Genomic DNA, 21,017 nt, shown 5'->3' on the forward strand with positions numbered 1-21,017 from the left:
TATTTCTTTTATATTGACTATTTGCTCTCTGAATACATTTGCACTCCTAATTTCCAAAGAAGAATAAGCTAATTAAATAAGCAGAAGCATACTTAGGGAATCTTGTATTCTATTAACGTTCAGATACTTTAAATTTTTGCCTCCAGTTTATTGGAAAACACATCTCATTATCCCTATTAGGTGGTAATACTGTTCTGTCTACATTGTGAGTATTCATTCAGGTTTTAAATAACTTATCAATTCTGAGAAAGTTTAATACTCAAGAGCACATCTTTCTTTAAAGGGATAGAGATCTGGGCTTTTAAGAACAATGACATGACTAAGTAATAAGAGTTTACATAGAACTACTAAATGAGAAAATGTTGTTCTGATTTTATTTTCCCAGGAAATTCATAGTCATTTTCATAGATAAACTCAAAAAGGATATGACATCATAGCGTTTAAAACATAACTATATGAGAACTTGAAGATGGCGGCGTAGGTTGCCAAAGCAACCTGGGGGGGGAAAAAGACCAAAAAAACTCAGCAGAACACCCACTTTTACTAAAACGTGAGGTGTATAGGGAATTGAAGCAGCAGCAGAGAAGTAGAAGAGATCCAGAGCATCCAGAGCCCGCACAGGCTGGCAAAAGGGGCCCCGGCAGCTCTGCCAACTGCAGCAGCGGCACACCAGAAAGCCACCTGGCTTGGCTCCAGCCACAGGAAAAGCCAGGTGCAGGGAGTTTCCACTCACACCGGCACTCTCCGCAACTCAAGAAATGTGAAGGGAGGGGGCAGTGAACAATGGAGAAGCAGACCATGAGGTAGAACACGTGGAGCAGCGAGAGAACCAGAGCAGCTGCGGCTCCTTCCCCTCCCCCACTGCCTGAGCCCTGCTCCAGCGAACAGAGCAGCGGTCCTGGGTCCTTGGGCTGCTATTCTGATTTTTGGAGCTGGGCACTGGCTTTTTCTGTGGGTCATACTGAGCCTGGCAACTGTGGCCCTGTGGATCAGCACCCCCACTGCTGGAACTGCTGCTGCTAAAGCTCCTCTGCTGGGTCACAGAAACTTGGGCCATGCCAACTTGGGCCAACAGCAGGACCCAAACAGGAGCAGAGCCCGGCAGCAACATCAGTGCCTCCAGCACCGGTAACAGCGGCCCCAGCAGCAGCAGACCCAGTAGTGGCAGCAGCGGCAGACTCAGCAGCAGCAGCTTCAGTGGCAGCAGTAGCAGTGGACCCAGCAGCAGCAGCTTCAGCAGCAGCAGTGGCTTTAGAAGTGGCAGCTACAGCAGCAGCAGCAGAGGCAGCAGCAGCGGTGGGCCCAGCAGCAGCATAAATAAGGAAATAGAAATAATAAAGAAAAACCAGTCAAAATTACTAGCAATGAAGAACACAGTTAATGAAATAAAAAAACTGTATAGAAAATCTCACCAGTAGAATGGATGAAGGAGAGGACAGAATATCTAAGCTAGAAGACCAGGTGGCAGACCTAATACAGTCCAACAAAGAGAAAGACAAACTTTTAGAAAAGTATGAGTGGGAATTTCAAGATATTCGGGACACTATGAAAAGATCCAATATAAGAATTCAGGGCATAGTAGAAGGAGAAGAATTCCACTCCAAAGGCTTAGTAGGCATGTTCAACAAAATCATAGAAGAAAATTTCCCCCAAATTGGGAAAGAAGTGCCAATGCAGATACAGGAAGCCTTTAGAACCCCAGCCAGACCATTCCTGGAAAGAAGCTCTCCTCGCCATATTATAATCAAACTTCCAAACACACACACCAAAGAAAAAATATTGAAAGCAGTTAGAGAGAAAAATCAAGTAACCTACAAAAGCAAGCCCATCAAGATTACAGCAGATTATTCAACACAAACATTTAAAGCCAGAAGGGCTTGGAGTGATATATTCTGAATTCTGAAAGATAACAACTGTCAACCAAGGTTACTTTACCCTGCAAAGTTATCCTTTCAAATAGATTAAGAAATAAGGACATTCCATGACAAAAGCAGGTTAAAGGAGTATTTGAAGACAAAACCAGCTCTACAGAAAATACTTGATAGAATCCTCCATGCTGAAGAAAAGGAAAAGCACACATATAAGGAACCTAGAAAAAACAAGCACAACTCAAACACTAGTTAACACAACAGAGCACAGGTAGAACCGGAACCACAAAAAAAAAAAAAAAAGGGCAAACATAAATACACACCTTTCAATAATATCTCTTAATATCAACGGCCTCAATGCCCCAACGAAAAGTCATAGGTTTGCAGATGGGGGTAAAAAGCAGGATCCTACAATTTGTGGTCTCCAAGAAACTCACCTTTCTACAAAGGATAGACATTATCTTAGGGTGAAAGGTTGGAAGACAGTGTTTCAAGCAAATGGGCCTAGAAAACAAGCAGGGGTTGCTATCCTAATATCTGACAAGGTAGACTTTAGTCCAACATTAGTCAAGAAAGATAAGAAGGTCACTTTATATTCATTAAGGACACACTCCAACAGGAGGACATTACAATCCTAAACATATATGCACCTAACATGGGGGATCCCAAATTCATCAAACAAACACTATTAAGGTCACAGATAACACCAAACACAGTGGTAGTAGGTGACTTTAACACCCACTCTCATCAATTGACAGGCCATCCCAGGAAAAAATAAACAGAGAAGCATCTCGACTAGATGAGGTCATAGAACGAATGGACTTAACATATATATATACAGGACATTTCATCCAAAGCCTGCAAAATATACATTCTTTTCAGCAGCACATGGAACATTCTCTAAAATAGACCATATATTAGGACACAAAGCAAATCTTAACAAATTCAGGAATATTGAAATAATTCCTTGCATTCTATTTGACCACAATGGAATTAAACTACAAATCAGTAGCAAGAAAGGCTATAGAGCATACACAAAATCATGGAAACTAAACAATACACTACTAAATGATGAATGGGTCAATGAAGAAATCAAGAAGGAAATCAAAAAATTTATAGAGTAAAATGATAATGAGAACACAACATATCAAAATCTCTGGGAAACAAAGAAGGCATTTCTAAGAGGTAAACTTATAGTCTTAAATGCCTATATTAAGAAATTAGAAAGGTCACAAGTAAACGACCTAATGCTTTACCTTAAAGCCTTCGAAATAGAAGAACAAGGTAAACCAAATATCAGTAGGCAGGAAGGAATAATAAAGATTAGGCCAGAAATTAATGAAATAGAAACAAAGAGTTGGTTCTTTGAAAGGATAAACAAGACTGATAAACCCTTAGCAAATCTGACCAAAAGAAAGAGAGAAGACACACAAATTAATAAAATCAGAGTTGAACAAGTTAACATCACAACAGATTCCAGAGAAATTCAAAAAATCATAAGGACATACTATAAAAGCATATACTCCACAAAGTATGAAAATCTGAAAGAAATGGATGATTTTCTTGATTTATATGACCTACCTAATTTAAATCAAAATGAGATCAATCACTTAAATAGTCCTATAACAAACATGGAGATCTAAATAGTTATTAATAATCTCCCAACTAAAAAAAGCCTAGGCCCAGATGGATTCACTGCTGAATTTTACTGGACCTTTAAGGAAGAGCTAAACCATTTCTTCTTAAGCTTCTCCAGGAAATAGAAAAAGAAGGAATTCTACCAAACTCCTATGAGGCCAGCATCACCCTGATACCAAAACCAGGCAAAGATAGAACAAAAAAAAGACAATTACAGACCAATCTCCCTCATGAACATAGATGCAAAAATTCTCAACAAAATATTGGCAAACAGAACACAAGAGTATATCAAAAAGATCATTCACCCTGACCAAGTAGGCTTTATCCCAGAGATGCAGGGATGGTTCAATATATGCAAATCTATAAATGTAATACAATATATCAATGGGTTGAAGGACAAAAATCACATGATCATCTCATTAGATGCAGAGAAAGCATTTGACAAAATCCAACATCCCTTCATGATAAAAGTCATACAGAGACTAGGAATAGAAGGAACATATCTCAATATAATAAAATCTATTTATGACAAGCCTACAGCCAACATATTACTAAATGGGGAAAAACTGGAAGCTTTTCCACTAAAATCAGGAACAAGACAAGGGTGTCCACTGTCCCCACTTTTATTTAATATAGTTTTGGAAGTCTTAGCCACAGCAATAAGGCAAGAGACACACATAAAATGGATACAAACTGGAAAGGAAGAGATCAAGTTATCATTATTTACAGATGACAAGATTCTATACATAAAGGACCCTAAAAACTCTACTAGCAAACTGTTAGAGCTGATCAAAACCTACAGCCATGTAGCAGGATACAAAATAAATACACAGAAATCAGTAGCCTTCATATATGCTAACAACAAACACACAGAGGATGAAATCAGAGAATCACTCCCATTCACAATTGCATCAAAAAAAAAAAATACCTTGGAATAAACCTAACCAAGGAAGTAAAGAATCTCTACAATGAGAACTTTAAAACACTCAAGCGAGAAATTGCAGAAGACACTAGAAAGTGGAGAAACATCCCTTGTTCCTGGATTGGAAGAATCAATATTGTGAAAATGGCAATCTTACCTAAAGCAATCTACACATTTAATGCAATCCCTATCAAAATTCCAAAGGATTTCTTCATGGAAATAGAAAAAACAATCCAAAAATTCATTTGGAATCACAAAAAACCTTGAATATCTAAAATAATACTGAGCAACAAAAAAGAGGCTGGTGGTATCACATACCTGATTTTAACCTATACTACAGAGCCATCATAACAAAAACAGCATGGTACTGGCACAAAAAGAGACATGTAGATCAGTGGAACAGAATAGAGGACCCAGATGTAAGCCCAAGTAGCTATAGCCACCTGATATTCGATAAAAATGCCAAAAATACTCTTTGGAGAAGAGACAGCCTCTTCAGCAAATGGTGTTGGGAAAACTGGATATATATATGCAGAAGGATGAAAATAGATTCTTCTTTCTCTCCATGCACAAGAATTAAGTCTAAATGGATTAAAGACCTTAACATCAGACCTGAAACTCTGAAACTGCTAGAGGAAAAAGTAGGGGAAACCCTTCAACATATTGGTCTTGGCAGAGACTTTCTGAATACAACCCCAATTGCCTTAAAACCACAGATTAATTACTGGGACCTCATGAAATTACAAAGATTTTGCTCTGCAAAGGACACAGTGAAAAAAGCAAAGAGGCAACCTATAGAATGGGAAAAAGTCTTTGCTAGCTATATATCTGATAGAGTATTAATATCTAGGATAAGCAAAGAACTCGAAAAGTTAAATAATAAGGAATCAAACAAGCCAATCAAAAAATGGGCTATGGGGCTAAATAGAGCATTCTCAAAGGAAGAAATACAAATGGCATATAAGCATCTAAAAAAATGTTCTACGTCACTAGCCATCAGGGAAATGCAAGTTAAAACTACATTGAGATTCCATCTCACTCCTGTCAGATTGGCCACCATCATGAAAACAAATGATCATAAATGTTGGCAGGGATGTGGAAAAAGAGGAACCCTTCTACACTGCTGGGAATGCAATCTGGTCCAGCCATTGTGGAAATCAGTGTGGAGGTTCCTAAAACAGCTAAAGATTTATCTACAATATGACCCAGCTATCACACTCCTAGGCATATATCCAAAGGAATCATCTCATTTCCTTAGAAGTACGTGCTCAACCATGTTTATTGCCACTCAATTCATAATAGCTGGGAAATGGAACCAGCCTAGATGTCCCTCAACTGATGAGTGGATAATGAAGGTGTGGCACATTTATACAATGGAGTTCTACTCAGTGGTAAAGAAAAATGAAGTTATGTATTTTGCACAAAAATGGATGGATCCGGAAAGGATTATACTGAGTGAGGTAACCCAGGCCCAGAAAGCCAAGTGCCACATGTTCTCTCTCATATGTGGATTCTAGCTACAGACAATTGGGCTTCTGTGTGAGAATGAAAATACTTAGTAGCAGAGGCCAGTAAGTTAAAAAGGAGACATAAAGGGAAGAGAAAGGAAGGGAGGAGGGTACTTAATAGATTGATATTGTATATATGTAAGTACAATGATTGTGATGGGGAGGTAATATGATGGCGAATGGGATTTCAAAGGGGAAAGTGTGTGGCAGGAGGGAGGGAGTTACCATGGGATAATTTTTTATAATCATGGAAAATGCTAATAAAATTTTTTTTAAAAAAAGATTGAAAAAAAAAGAAAATATAGGATCTCCTCACAGAGATCTTTCAGTTACAGATTTAATATTTTTATATTCTCACAATAAATATAGACATCTTAGAAATAAATACTGCCTATTCTGTTATAAGCACTATAATGTTCTTTTGCCATTTTATTTTAAAATATTTAATTCTGCTATAAAAATTGAGAGAAAATAAATATTATGGTTTGCATCTTAACAAAAAAAAACATAACTATATGAGAACTTAATGAAAGCACTTTCAGCTTTTCTTTTGCTGGTAAAAGATTATTCTCTAAATTAAGTTCTAAATGGTCATCATGCAACAATACAATCAGTCTGAAAATAAAGATGGATACTGTCAGACTAACTACCTGGTGCTCTATGTCACATGGATACAGCAGACAGAAATAATTACGTTCTTGGTAGTTTGAATCAAGCTAATAAAAGAAAAAAGTAATACTCCAAATAGAATGCAATTTAAATACTAAATATCTTTTGTGAAGACTTGCATTAATATTTTCCAATCACTTTTGACCTCAGGGAACTAAGAGCACAGAAATAGAAACTGCGAATGAAGAGTGTACTACTTTCATTTCTCAGGTCAATTCATTCAGCTGTTTGTTAATTGCCCAAAGACACAATCTAACATAAAGCCTTCATGTTCCTGCTTTCAATGTCTTGGTGGATACATTTTAATAAATTACATTTTAGCCAAATTAAGTGTAGAATATACATTAAATATTGGTATGTAAAGGCAATTCAATTAAAAAATAAATTAATGCTTGGGAAGTACATATATGTAGGATGATTTAAATATTTGATTAATGTTCAGCTAGGTTTTTTAATTTTTTGCTTAAACTCTAACTTATTGTATATAAGGAATTATATGTAGTTCCTTATCTCAGTTGATTATTTCACTATTTTGAATCTAATTTAAATATCCCTTGCCATTATACTGCTGAATTTCTTGAACCGAAGCACTTGCTTCACTGCAACTATTACAAATGATGTTAATAGCTGTACATCTGTTTGAACTTTTCCTCAACTTGATCAATTATACATCTTTCTCATTTGTTGTAAATTCTTTAGATTTCAGCTACCTTTGTCATATTATTTCTTTGATTATTACTATTTTCAAGTTTTAATTCTAAGTACTATCCACCATTCCTGTGACAAATCATCTTTTTCTATTAATTTTCTTCTCAATTTTAAAATGAAAATGCAGCAAAGTCTTCATATTTTTGTAATACACTGATGTGAGCAAATTATATGGGTTGCATCTTCACCTTTCCACCTTTTCTCTTTGCCCTTACAGAGTTCTAAAATGCCAGGAGAAACTGTACTTGACATAATTACCGTTTTATTTCACTTTTGAAACTGAAAGTAACTACCTGCATTTTATTCCTTTCTAAGAAATGTATTTCTTAAGTAAGTCAATAATTTCTACTTCCATAAATAATACTATTACAAAGATAAAAACAAATGTTATTAAGACCATAGACAAATATCAAGTATATTTACATAAGAGTAAATGTATCTTGTACAAAATATAGCAATAAAACAGGGACTCATGAGTTCAGTATGACCTTGAATTTGCTATGGAGCTGAGGCTATCCTTGAATTCCTGATCCCCCTGCCTCCACCTAATAAATCTTGGGTTTACTGGAGTACACCAACATTTAAGTTAAATTAAGTATCTGTACTGTTTATTTCATATTTATGTCTTGCATTCTTTTGCCTACAAGTAGGAGAGTGAATGAATATTTTAAATTACAGATTTATATAAGTTTTTATTTCTTCAAGATTGAATAATTTTAATGTACTAATAGATTCAGAAAAGTTCTTTCATTCTTTCAAGTATTAAATATACATCCAATTATTTTAACCTGTCTTAACAAATTAGTATGGAAACATTGATAGAAATGAACCTAAGTTGCAGATATCAAATGCAGGATGACACAGAAAGGAAATCTTTTAAAATTTGTGATTTAATTAAATTTTCATTTAGTGGAATCCTAACGATAACATGTTTATTACTCATTATGTGTCCTGCTGTCCCATGAGACAAGAGAGACAGTAAGTAGGGAAATAAATGCCACTAGATTTCAACTTTGTAAACACATAAAATGTAAATGTCATAAAAGCCCCTGCTGGTTCCTAATTGTGGCAGTAGCCTGTGTCATTCTGCATTACTTTCAAGTGGCTGATAGTACATTAAAGCCTAAATATCTTGTATGTAAGAAAAAAAAAAATGTTTAAACATAAGATTCTTCGGGGGGGGGGAGGACAGGGAAGAGGCTAATGATGCTACAAACATGGCTAAGTATGTACATAACTAATAAAAAAACCCTTAAGATTCCATAAGATTGTAGAATTTATAATTTGTATTTATACAATTCCTCCACTTATATGCATTTGTTATTCAAACTTTTATTTAAGCTCACCCCAAATCAAACAATGTCTGTGAGATTCTTTTATTTTGTGACATAAAGTAAAAAACAAACCAAATGTTAGAGAAGTTTTCTCCTTAAACTGCATTTTGTAGCCTTCTAATAAATTGGTATACATAGGAAACTTTCAACATGTCAGGGAAAATATGTTATGACCAATCTGAATTAACCAAAGTAAACGCTGTCAAGACACAAAATGCTATATTACAACTCACATTTTAGCTATGCCTATGTAACTGCTTGAGATATTCCAGTTCAAGTTTCTATTTGCTGCCCCTCAGCTTCTCCTTGTGTAAGGACTTCTGTCCTAGGACAACCTGTCATGACCCTATAGTAATCTTCTACTTTAATGATCTTTTAAGACATATGATCTGCTTGTTAATATCTAGCTGCACAATCATGTTTTGTAGTAAGGGGGAAAGCAGATTTATTAAGTGGTATGTGGGGCATTTCCAAATATTACACTCCATTTTAAGCTTTGTTCTTCAAATTACTGTTCCGTTTATAAAAACAGCTTAGAGAAATAATCACATAACATGAAGTTGATTCATTAAACTTGTGCAATCTGGCCTCTCAAGATGGTTCAGTATTTCCTGAACAAATTGGATGACCTCAATTTGGATCTTCAGAACCCAAGCTAAGCATGTAGCATGATCTTCTCTCATTCCAATATGGCTGTGTAGAGAAGGGTGCAGATAGAAGAGAATCTGGAGCTTGTGGTCCAGGTGGAAAATGCAGAGGAAACAATAAGAAAGAGTGGTGGAAAATACAAGACCAAACACCAGATTTATCCCCTCCACTCAGGTGCTGTGCCACGTACTTGGCCGCATTTACACATAAAACAAACACATCCTACAGGCACACACTATAACTTTTAAGTGTACAGTTCAAATTATTATAACATGTTTACAAAGATACCAAATGAAAGCACAATAGGTTTAGAAAGTTTTCCTCAGTCATACTGATTATAAGCTATTTTATGTTTCCTCTACCCACCTCCAGCCCTAAGCAACTACTAGTCAGACTTTATCTACAGTTTGATTTCCCTTTTTCATTTTTTTTTGTTATTTTTATTTATTACTTCGAGAGCAACAAGCAGAGAGAGAAAGCAGCAGATATAGAGAGGAAGAGAGAATGGGCGTGCCAGGGCCTCCAGCCACTACAAATGAATTCCAGACACATGTGCCCCCTTGTGCATCTGGCTAACATGGATCCTGGGGAATCGAGCCTCAAACCGGGGTCCTTAGGCTTCACAGGCAAGTGCTTTACTGCTAAGCCATCTCTCCAAACCTTTTTCATTTTTTTTTTTCTTTAGTTATAGACATCTTTCATTGTGGCATTTTTAGTTACACTTAAAAAATTTTTTTTTTTTAATTTATTTATTTGAGAGCGACAGACACAGAGAGAAAGAGAGAGGGAGAGAGAGAGAATGGGGACGCCAGGGCTTCCAGCCACTGCAAACGAACTTCAGACGCGTGCGCCCCCTTTTGCATCTGGCTAACTTGGGACCTGGGAACTAAGCCTCGAACCTGGGTCCTTAGGCTTCACAGGCAAGCGCTTACCCACTAAGCCATCTCTCCAGCCCTAGTTACACTTTTTAAACTTGATTCTCCTTCTCCTGCTGTCCCTAAGTCTCCTCTCTCCCCATACCTGCCCTCTCCTCTGTGTCCTTTCACCCTTCTCCCATTCCCCTTCCTAGTCCTCCCTGTATACAGGCTCCTGGTCACCATTTTAACTACATCGATTTTACCCACAAACTAGGATCTGCATATGAATGTAAACATGCAGTTTTGGTGTTTCTGAATTTGGGATACCTAACTTAATTCTGTGCAGATCTTTCCATTTTTCCTGAAAATTAATAATTGCACTTCTCAATACTGCTGAGAAAAGCTTCACAGTGTACACGTACCACATTTTCATTATCCATTCATCTGTCAGCAGTTATCTAGTCTAATTCTATTTCATTATTATTTAAAAAAAATAAAGATTATTTCTAAATAAGTGGAAAAGAAAGCAAAGAGAACAGATTCCTCATTGAGTAGTAGATTCCAGAGCTGGAAGATCTGTCATCTCCACTGGAGCAGGGCATTTTTTTTTTAATCCAGTGAGGAAAACCTGCCCAATTATACATAGTTTATGATTGGTCAGTTGAAATGAAGATCGAGGAACTCATTGGTCTATGAAGCATCCAGTAAGGCCTACAGAGTCAGCAAGCCATGCCAGCCTACCAGCTAGGCAATTCATTTAAGCCATAAATAAGGAGGAGGAAGGGGGTCACCAGCTTCACCAACTTAAGTTATCATTTTCCATATCTGTTTGTCTAGCCAAGGAAACTGTCTATCTCCTACAGACTTTGAATCCTCCTTCTCAGAAAACACCATAGCAAGATTTCTTAACTATCACAAATATGCATCTAAATATGATAAAAATTCAGTATGTAGTAGCTTGTGGTGGTTTGAATGGGAGTGAATATCCCCTATGGCCTCAGGCTTTATTTTATTTATTTATTTTGTGTACACATTTAGTTTTATTGTAACAAAGCAACTGGTACACTTAACGTTTAAAACTGAGCTACTGCTTTTTTCTTTTTCCTGTTCAGTACAAACAAAGAAAGTTTTAAAATAAAACAAAATTACAATAGAGAATGTCAAATTCAAATAAATTCTTCAGGTTCTGCTGATTCTTCCATAGAATAGCAGGGTTCAAGTCATCATTAGGAGAGAATTTTATTTTAAAAGTTTCATATTAAACTATACTAATGTCCATTAAATATCACAATTAAACATGCCAAAGAGAAGCCATGTTGTCAAAATGCCCACTTAACCCATCCAGACATCTCAAACCCACCCTTTGCTGCCCATCTATACCCCATTTTGTTAAAAAAATGTCTTTATATTAAATAAGAGAAAGTAGACAAGTACATGTTGGTAAATGCTAACTTTTCATATTCACATAAAGACACAGTGTAATCTCTGAGCATAATATACAGAGAAAGGAGGAAAGAAGCTAGAACCTATGCATTACTACACAGGGCTGGCACCCTCCTGCTTCCGCCAGAGCAAAGGGAGCTGAAGGCATTTATTTTTTCCACAAAGCATCATGGTGGTGTTGATTCTATACAGTTCTTATTTAGACAGGAAGAAATGAAAATGAAGTTAGAGTGCTGGAGAGATGGCTTAGCTGTTAAGTGATTGCCTGTGAAGCCTAAGGATCCCGGTTCAAGGCTTGATTCCTCAGCACCCATGTAAGCCAGATGCACAAGGGGGGCACATGCATCTGGAGCTCATTTGTAGTGGCTGGAGTCCCTGATGTGCTTATTTTATCTCACTCACTCTCTTTCTCTCTGTCTGTCATGCTCAAATAAATAAGTAAAAATAAACAAAATTGAAGTTAGAACAAATTGAAAAAAAAGTTATTTTCCAGTTGTATTCTGATCAGGGTATTACCCCCCAAAATAAGTTGAGAACTATGATGTTTAGAAAAGGAGACCTCAAAAATAGGGCTACTGAGCATGAGAGGTTGTGTGGAGTAAAGACTGCAACTTGCCCCAGGGACTGAAGAAAATTTAAAAAAATAAAAATTAAAAAATAAAAAGTTGGAATCCATCAGTATTGTTTTCCAATAGTCATCTTCTCTTTCATCCTCCTCTCCTTCCTGGTCATCATCTTCTTCACTTTCATCCTCATCCCCTTCTTTGCCAATATCTTCTAATCCTCCATCATCATCATCATCATCATCATCTTCCCCCTCTCCTTCTTCATCTTACAGATTAGGAACCAAGTAGTACTGCCAGGGATTTGGCCAAGTGTCACCTTTTTTGACCTCTCCTAACTCATTTGCACCTGCCTCAGAACATCTGTAAACCAGGTCACGAAGCTCTCTGCTTCTTCCTACTGGCTTTATTCTCTGTCTGTCTTGAGCATTGCGTAAAATCCTTTCCAGATTTCCATTTTTTGTTGTTGTTGTTTATTTTTATTTATTTATTTGAGAGTGACAGAGAAAGAGGCAGAGAGAGAGAGAGACAGAATGGGCTTGCCAGGGTCTCCAGCCTCTGCAAACGAACTCCAGATGCATGTGTGACCTTGTGCATCTGGCTTACATGGGTACTGGGGAAACTGAGCCTCGAACCGGGGTCCTTAGGCTTCACAGGCAAGCACTTAACCACTAAGCCATCTCTCCAGCCCCCAGATTTCCATTTGATTTCTGGGGACTTTGAAAATGGATCACACTCTCATTCAGATGAAATTCTTTGGATTGCACTTTATTTTTAAAGAAAGGATTTTCATCAAAATAAAAATCTATTCTGTAACCTGATTTCATATCTTCAAATTCTGGCACCTCATCTCTGGTCAGGTAAGGCAGCACCTCTTCGTCTTCCTCCCCAAGCAGTGCACACACTTGTGGATGGTTGACACATGTTGTTACTCCAAAATTTGGGATTTTGGCGATCAATCCTGACCTCTTCTTAAAAAATAAAAGGTTGGCAGGTTGGGGAAGTCTGTTCTACTTTCAAAATTTCCTCACTGGCTTATTCATGAAGGCTGTCCACTTCATTTTGTTCTTCATCAGTGTGTTCAATTGCTTCTTGATGCTCCCCCCACACCCTGCCGACCCCCGGAAGCTGCGGCTGGCCTCCTGAGGCCCACAGGGTGGAATCCAGCGCCTTTCGACTGACTTTGCGGCAGCGCAGACACGGTGCTGCCCAGGTAGTGACTCGGGCAACGTGTGAGGGGGATGAGAAGGGAAGGCAGGTGACTTCCCCACAAGCCACACGCGGGGAGCCCGCTCTGTCCCTGTTTTACTTTATTTTTAATTTTAAGGTTACGCTTCCTACTTAAGTCTCCAGCAGCCTAATGGAGGAAGTGCCACTGGTGCTGGGTCTTTTAGTACAACCCTATTAGGTATGTAGAGAGCACAGTTTGGGCTCTGGCTGTTTGGGTTTGCTGGCTATTTGGTGATATCTGTCTGCTGCGGATCTGGGGAAGTGAGCTCGCTTCTTCCACTATTGATGATTTTTCCATGGATTCTGTAAATCTGATATAAGCCCTTTCCTCCCGTAAGCTATTTCTGGGGAGAAGTTTGTCCCAGCGATGGAAGATAACTACAACTAAAGGGAGAGGGAGAGGGAGGGGGAGGGAGAGAAAGAAAGAAAGAAGAGAGAGAGAGGAAGAGAGAAAGAAAGACGATGATTTAGGGTCCTTAGCCCTGTGTGTAGCAAAATGAGTATAGAGACACCAGTTGATGCAAGGTAGTCGTGTCTGGCTCTGCTGTACTGTGGCACGCCTTCAGTTGAAGGTTGTGTGTGTTCTCTGCACCTGCACAGCTGCAAACATCTCAGACACATGTGTTGCTACTTTAAAATAAGGGTGGCTACTTGATGAGTTGCCATCTTTGCAGAAATTTCCAAATCAGGTAGCAACTTTGCAAGTCCTGCAGCCACCCATATAAGGTGACGGCATATTTTATTGCTTGCACTGTGTCATTTAGCGTATGGAAAACTGGATGTCATTTTGAGAATTCAGACTCATTTCCTATCCTTTATGAAATAAAATCTCATTAATTTGAGGGGAGCATTTTTATAAAAATACTTTGGAATAAGAACAGCTTCCTTTACTTTCATTTAAAATGCCAGTCCTTCAGCCTTTACTCAGAATCAAATTAGTTACATCACTTGTCTCAGAAGAAAACAATGTCAAGAAGAAATTTCATAGGAAATGATATGGATTTAATATGTGCACTATGAAAATGAAGATTCAGAACATATTTAGCTTCTGTAGAATGAGCAAAAAAAAAAAAACAAAACAAAAAAAACAAAACAATATTTACCTATGTGTTTAAGGAAAGAAGTATCACTTTCATCCTGGAAGAATTATTTATTACAGTCTCACTGCACCTGTGATGTATTGAATGCTTGACATTGTTATAGAAAATCAATTGGATTCAATCTGAGAAAGTTGTGTTATATGCATTGAAATCTGACACTGGCATAAATCAGTAATTCCGTGTAAAAAAAAAACTCAACTCAAAGCAAAATGAAATTCATTTGTTTGCTTTCTTAAACCAGATGTGATTGCTACTTTATTTTCCTTTACAAGGTATTATATTTCAGGTTGACTTTGAACTGCCTGAAGAAGTTAAGCAGCAGAGAATATTTCTATAAAACCCTTACTTGAAAACTTGTTTTGAATAAATTTGTATGTTTTTATAGAAAAAGAAAGAGAGATTGTTGATTTTTCCCCTTTAGGAAAATACAACATTTGAAATTACACGAACAAGTATTTAGGGAAGACTTGCAAGAATCAGTTGGTAATATACAGCTTAACCAAATATATTTTTTATAGTTTCTATTTGCTAGAGTAAAAATCGTAGGGACACTATTGAATTTTGTTTATTGAATTTCAAAATTTAAAACCAGTCTTTAATCATTACATTTTCCTTGACATTTATGACTATAAATCCTGGAAATTAAAGCAATTTATTTCTGTTCGCTAATCACTTAGTTCAATCACAATATGATATGAAAATCTCTTTTGTTTAGACTACTTTCACAAACTATGGTTCAATATTTAGATTATCAGGAAGCCAAGAGTTTTACTTTGTTTTATTTTTAATGAAAACATTTGATGTAGGTGTGGGAGCCTGGTCTTGGCTCTTCTCTGATACTCTGTGTTATATAATTTAAAATGGAAAAACACAATATCACACCAAAGTCAGCTTCACCTTCAAAAGTAGTTTTAACTAGAATGAAGGTTATTGTAAAGTTTGGTAAATCAAAAAGTCAAAAGAAAAACATCTCAGTTTCCATAGATTGCTGTTCCTGCTGAGACCCCAGAATGGATTTCAGATAAGGTCAAAAGGATGTCAGGTTCAAAAGAAATATTTATAAACCTTGATAGATTTCAACCTATTAAATCACCAAAACCCTTCTTTGTTAAAGAATAAAATTCAGATATAACTGGTGTGAAATTTATTAAATAATTAACTTTCAATTAATGTAATTTTTCCTTTACATTCAAAACTAACAAAACTAAAGTTTGTCATTGCTAAAATGTCTGTCAAAAATCAATGTGCTTAGACCATTTTTTTTTTTTCCAGTGTAGGAAAGAAAAATTGTGAGCCCCTGTGGAATGAAGGTCAACCACAAAACGGACAAAGAACTTTTTTCCTCTAGGCATAACAAAATGCAATTTCCCCTCTTCAATGTCAGCCTAAAGATGCCATGACTGCTAGGAAACTGAACGTACAAAGCGTTCAGTTCATCAGTCGTTAGCCTCTGTGACTGCCAGCACAGATACTCAACAGGCCTGCAGTTTTATGTGGCATAAAGGTTAATATTGGATCCTTAGGTAAAATTGGAAATTTTTCTTGATCTATGGAAGCCATGGTGTAACTAATAAAGTACCAGCATGGATTTTTTGACTGTGCTCAACCTTATGATAAATGGATTGTTAGTTGAGAGCTTTAGTGAATTAAAACCAATGAGTATAATATATATGTGTTATAGGGAGTAGTTGATAAATCTCATTCTTTCTTCACTTTTCTCTATCTCTCCTCTCATTGTGTTTGATTTTAGAAATCTGCTGGAAAACTCATCTAGCCATAATAGTCTGGGTTAATATAAGCATTCACATTCCTATTGTCTTATAAGTTAAATATTTTCTAATTAAACTCATGAGTTTAGAAATATTATGCTTCAGTCAATGTTTGTATATTGAAGCAAGGAATTAGAAGTAAATGATGAAATCATAGAAACTTGACAAATTAAGCTAGATTTTCCATCATAAATATTTTACAATTATATGTGTATTGTTGAATTTTATCTCTTCTTAAAATAAAACCAATGAATAATACTACTGTCTAAGTTATAGAATATTTATTAACTCAACAATGCCTTTAATTCTATTCATAATGTTTATAGACATAAACACTTGACTTCTCTGGTGTCCATTATGAACACTAAATGATGCAACACTCAAAAGTCTGAGAAACACTGTTTTTTCTTTTAATTAATTTTTTTTAAACAAAATATCATATTTTTACATACTGATTGTGAATCAAAAAGTTAGCATGAAAAATGCTTATCAAAGGTCTAATAATACAAGAGAGCTGGCATTTGGCTGAGATAATCAGGATTGTATAGGGCACTAGCAATTCCAATTTTGCTTAAAATCCACAATGTGCAGAGCCATGTAAATCATGATCATGGAAGCATTGACCCCTAGCAATTTTGAATAATATTGCACTTTGTGTAGGATTTGAAGCATGTTTTCAAGTTTCCAGTGCTTTTGCATATACTTCAATGAGAAGTAACAACTCCTAGAGCAGAAACAAAGATGCTTTGTCCTTGTAAACAACGCCTGAAAATGAGATTGTTTTTAAGAGTGAAGTCCCTATTAAGAGTAGAAAATATTACCCTGAATATAAGCTTTAGTATTTTTTTCTTTTCATGTTATGGCTTACTGTCCAGTTTCAAGATAAGTTTTCATTATTTCTATTTATCTACAAATTGTAAGTCTTCCTCCATATCTTTAGATTATTTAATGAATCATAAATTTAATGTTTTGTTTATCTTATATAAATCATCTTTACTATTAATAAAATTGTGAAAACTTTCTCATTCATAGTACTAGCTAATTAAATATTATTTTATATTTATCAACTATATGCTTATAATTGTTTACTAGAAAGAATACATGGTGATTTTCCACTGTCAAGATGCTATTCTTGGTCTTGTGTGACTTTTTCTGAGGAGAAATTAAAAATAAAAGTGTGCTGGAGAAATGGCTTAGTGGTTAAGGTGCTTGCCTGAGAAGCCTAATGACCAGGCTTGACTTCCCACAGCCCATGTAAGGCAGATACACATGCTGACAGATGTGTCTGGAGTTCAGTTGTAGTAGCTAGAGGCCCTCAAGAGGTCATTCTCTCTCTCTCATGAGTAAATAAATATTTTTAAAAATCATAAATTCACCTGTGAAAGGGCAATGAGGAGACCATTCAAATACAATCTGCTGAAACAAAGGATTTATTGTTGTTACTTAAAGAATCATGGTGACTCAAAGGCAGCTAGCTCACAAGGAAAATCCTCTCAGCTGTACCACTGAAGCACTCAGAAACTCAGTCAGCCTTCCACTTCCTAGATTCTCTACTACCCACCATCCCGAGAACACGTGCATCTGAGGCAAGAGGAAATGTTGATAATCTCTGTGTCATTATTACAGACCTGGCTATTACTATAATGTTCTCCTTTTTCCTCAAAAGAAGTCTTGTGACAGCAGAAATTATAGAACTACGCCTAGAAGACTGGCAAATTATGAATCTCTGGTGTAACCATCATTCACTAAAAAAGAAAAACAAGAAAAATCTGTAGAAGACAAGGAAGCTTCACAGGAAGCTTCTTCTCAGACTGCAGGCAATATCAGCAATAATCATTGGGTGTAAGCACAGAGTTTTGAAGCCAATTTGACAATCAAGTTGCTTTTCTTTGGCAAAACAAAGCAGTAACTCACTTGCTACTGAGTTACAACAGCATATGTGGGATTCTACTGAATTCAAGGCAAAACCCAAGGATAGCAAGAATCCAATGCCTTGCCTTTTAAAGGCAACAATCTATAAATTTCCTGTTTCACATTCAAACTATTCCTTCCTCACAACATTCATGTCTCTTCCCCAAAACTCAGCCAGTCATTTTTACACCTTTTCACATGATAATTGAAAATTGCATTGACTACTTTCTCATTGCTCCAACAAAATACCTTACACAAAGCAATTTAAAGAAGGCAGGGTTCCTTTCAGGTTACGTTTCCAGGGGATGCAGTTCTTCCTGAGAAAGTCATGGCGGCGGGAGCATGAACCATCTGAACACATTCTGTTCACAGTCTCAAAACAGAGAGCAATGAATGGTGCTGCTTGACTACCTTTCTCTTTGAATTCATTCTGGGATCCAGCCTATGGATTGGTGCTACCCACATTTAGGGTTGTACTTCCCCCTGACAATTAATCTAATCTAGAAATTCCCTCACAGGCATATCTGGAGATTTATTTCCATGGTGATTCTAAATCTTTTCAAGTTGATGACTGTGCTTATTTATCACAATTCCATTCCTTGTCAACTTGAAACTCCAGTGTATCATTTTAAATTCAGAACATTCTCCACCTTGTTGTCTTGAATGTATGGCTTCTCAAAATTCCCCATGTCTTTACCATTTCAACTCGATTCAGAAGTGCAAGGGAAAAGTCTGCTTGTCAACTATCGACTCCCATGACATGAGAAAATCAGTTTCATATTTCTAACATACAATGGTAAAAAAAAAAAAAAAAAATGGAGGGATGGGAGCATTGCAGTTTCTAAACAATGTGGAGCTATGGCTATTACTCTTTTTCTTAGTAAGTATTGAAAGACTCCCTTGAGGGAGACCCTCACTCAAGTCTCAGGAGAGCACGCACCCAAAGACAAACAGGAGACCGAGCTTGCTGCAAAAGCATGAGGCTTTATTCAGGAAGGCCAGAGCTCTGGGGTGGACACTTATCTCACGCAGGAGACAGAGGAATCGACCCCCAGACCCTTGAGAGGTTTCTTTTTATAGGATTTTTATAACAAGAGCAGGTAGGGGGAGGTTTTACAAGGATGCTTACAAAGCAGAAATTGTTAATTTTTGTTGCAACTTTACTGGTACAGTTATGTCAAAACATCTTATTTTTACTCAACCAGGGTTCAAATCTCCGGTTAGGCTATCTTTGGAGACCATTTCCTCATTCCTGTTTTTCTCAAAACTTGTTGACTCAATCTATATCTTGTCTATTTTTAACTCTACTCTTCCTGGGGCATAAAGTTTACATTCCCCTTTAGCTGTTCTGCAGCCACCATCTGTTTTTTTACAAAGTTTATCTTGAATTTTTCTATCCTATCTTTCAGTATGATGTCCTGTTTTCAATATCAGTATCACAAAAAGTATTTTGAAAGGAAAGTTCAATTAATAGTAGAATATGGCTACAGTCAGGTTTACATTGCTGGCAGAAAACACCTAACAAAGAGCAGCTTGTGGGGGAAATGAAAGGAAGGTCAAAATGGAAGGGGAAAACAGTCACATTAGAAAAGGGTAAACAACACCTCTTGGCCAACATCAGATAGACAAAAGCAGCAGTACAGTGTGCCAAACACTTGCAAAGGGAAGCTGTCTATTGTACCATAAACCCACCCCAACAAGACACTGCCTCCAGGCAGCTCCAAATCCCAAAGTGTCCTCAGTTGAGGAAATAGAGCTTAGGACACATAAGTTTATGGAGGACAATGAAATCAAGCCACCACATTCTGCCCCTCACCCCCATAAACTGATAACAGTGTATATGATGTAAAATAGAATGCATTAAGTCCAACTTTAAAAGTCCACATAGTTTCTATCAGTCCCAATGATGCTCAAATATCCTCAAAAGCCAAGGTCTTTTAACTGAGCCATTAAGACAAGAAAAGAAAGAAAAACCTCATAATGGCACAAAATAAACATTCACATGGCAAAAAATGGCATTGGGCAAAACAAATAAATATCCAAACAATACAATATGTTTTTGGGCCTTGAGAGGCTGGGACCTGAGGCCTAGTGGAACTTCCTGAGCCCAACTGCCTCCGCCCAGCTATGACTCAGCAGGGAGCCAAATGGCCTCTAGCCTACTATTTCCACACAGGAAATTAGAATTCCTGCCCTTGGGCACTTAGAACTCAGCAGGGGTCCAAATGGCCTCTGGCCTGCCACTTCTGCACAGGAAGTTAGAGTCCCCCCCAGTGGGCGCTTGGAACCAATCATCTCAGAGGTCTGGGTATGCTATTGGCCCTTACATTTCACCCCACCCTAAAGTCTCCGCCTTTGTTCTCAACATTATATAAACACCCACCTGTAACAATAAAGTAAGTTCCTGCTTTGAAAGGACTCTCCACTCAGTGTGCTTTTTCTCTGGTGGTCAGGAGAGGTTTCTGAGTCATCAGAGGCTCATCATCCCCTCAACCCCTAGGGAGGAACCAGCAGGCCTGGTTCTTCCCTGGGCACTACCTGAGTGGGAAGGAGCCCAACAATATGTAAATAGGGCAAACATCAAGCTCTATAGCTCCAAGTCTAACAACTCCTCTAGCCAGTGATGAGTCTCTAAGTAAATTCTGACAAGAGTGGATTCTCTGGAGTTCAAATTCTACCCCTCCAGCTAAGCTACTCACAGTCCTAGAAAACTTCATCTGGTTCCAGCAGCTCACCTTGTCATCTGTTTGATAGTCCTTGTATCTTTGGATCTCCATGGCAACCCATAGTTCATCCTTATGGCTCTATTGGTTCTCTATAAAGGTAATCTAACAAGCCTGCTTCATATT

General features: G+C 37.2%; 1 pseudogene; it reads right to left on the reverse strand.

The window, feature by feature from the left end:
• Positions 1 to 414: 414 nt before the first annotated feature.
• Positions 415 to 20,962, reverse strand: LOC101610661 (annotated as a pseudogene).
• Positions 20,963 to 21,017: the final 55 nt, after the last annotated feature.

Source organism: Jaculus jaculus, chromosome 3, assembly GCF_020740685.1.
Source record: "Jaculus jaculus isolate mJacJac1 chromosome 3, mJacJac1.mat.Y.cur, whole genome shotgun sequence".
NCBI lineage: Eukaryota > Metazoa > Chordata > Mammalia > Rodentia > Dipodidae > Jaculus > Jaculus jaculus.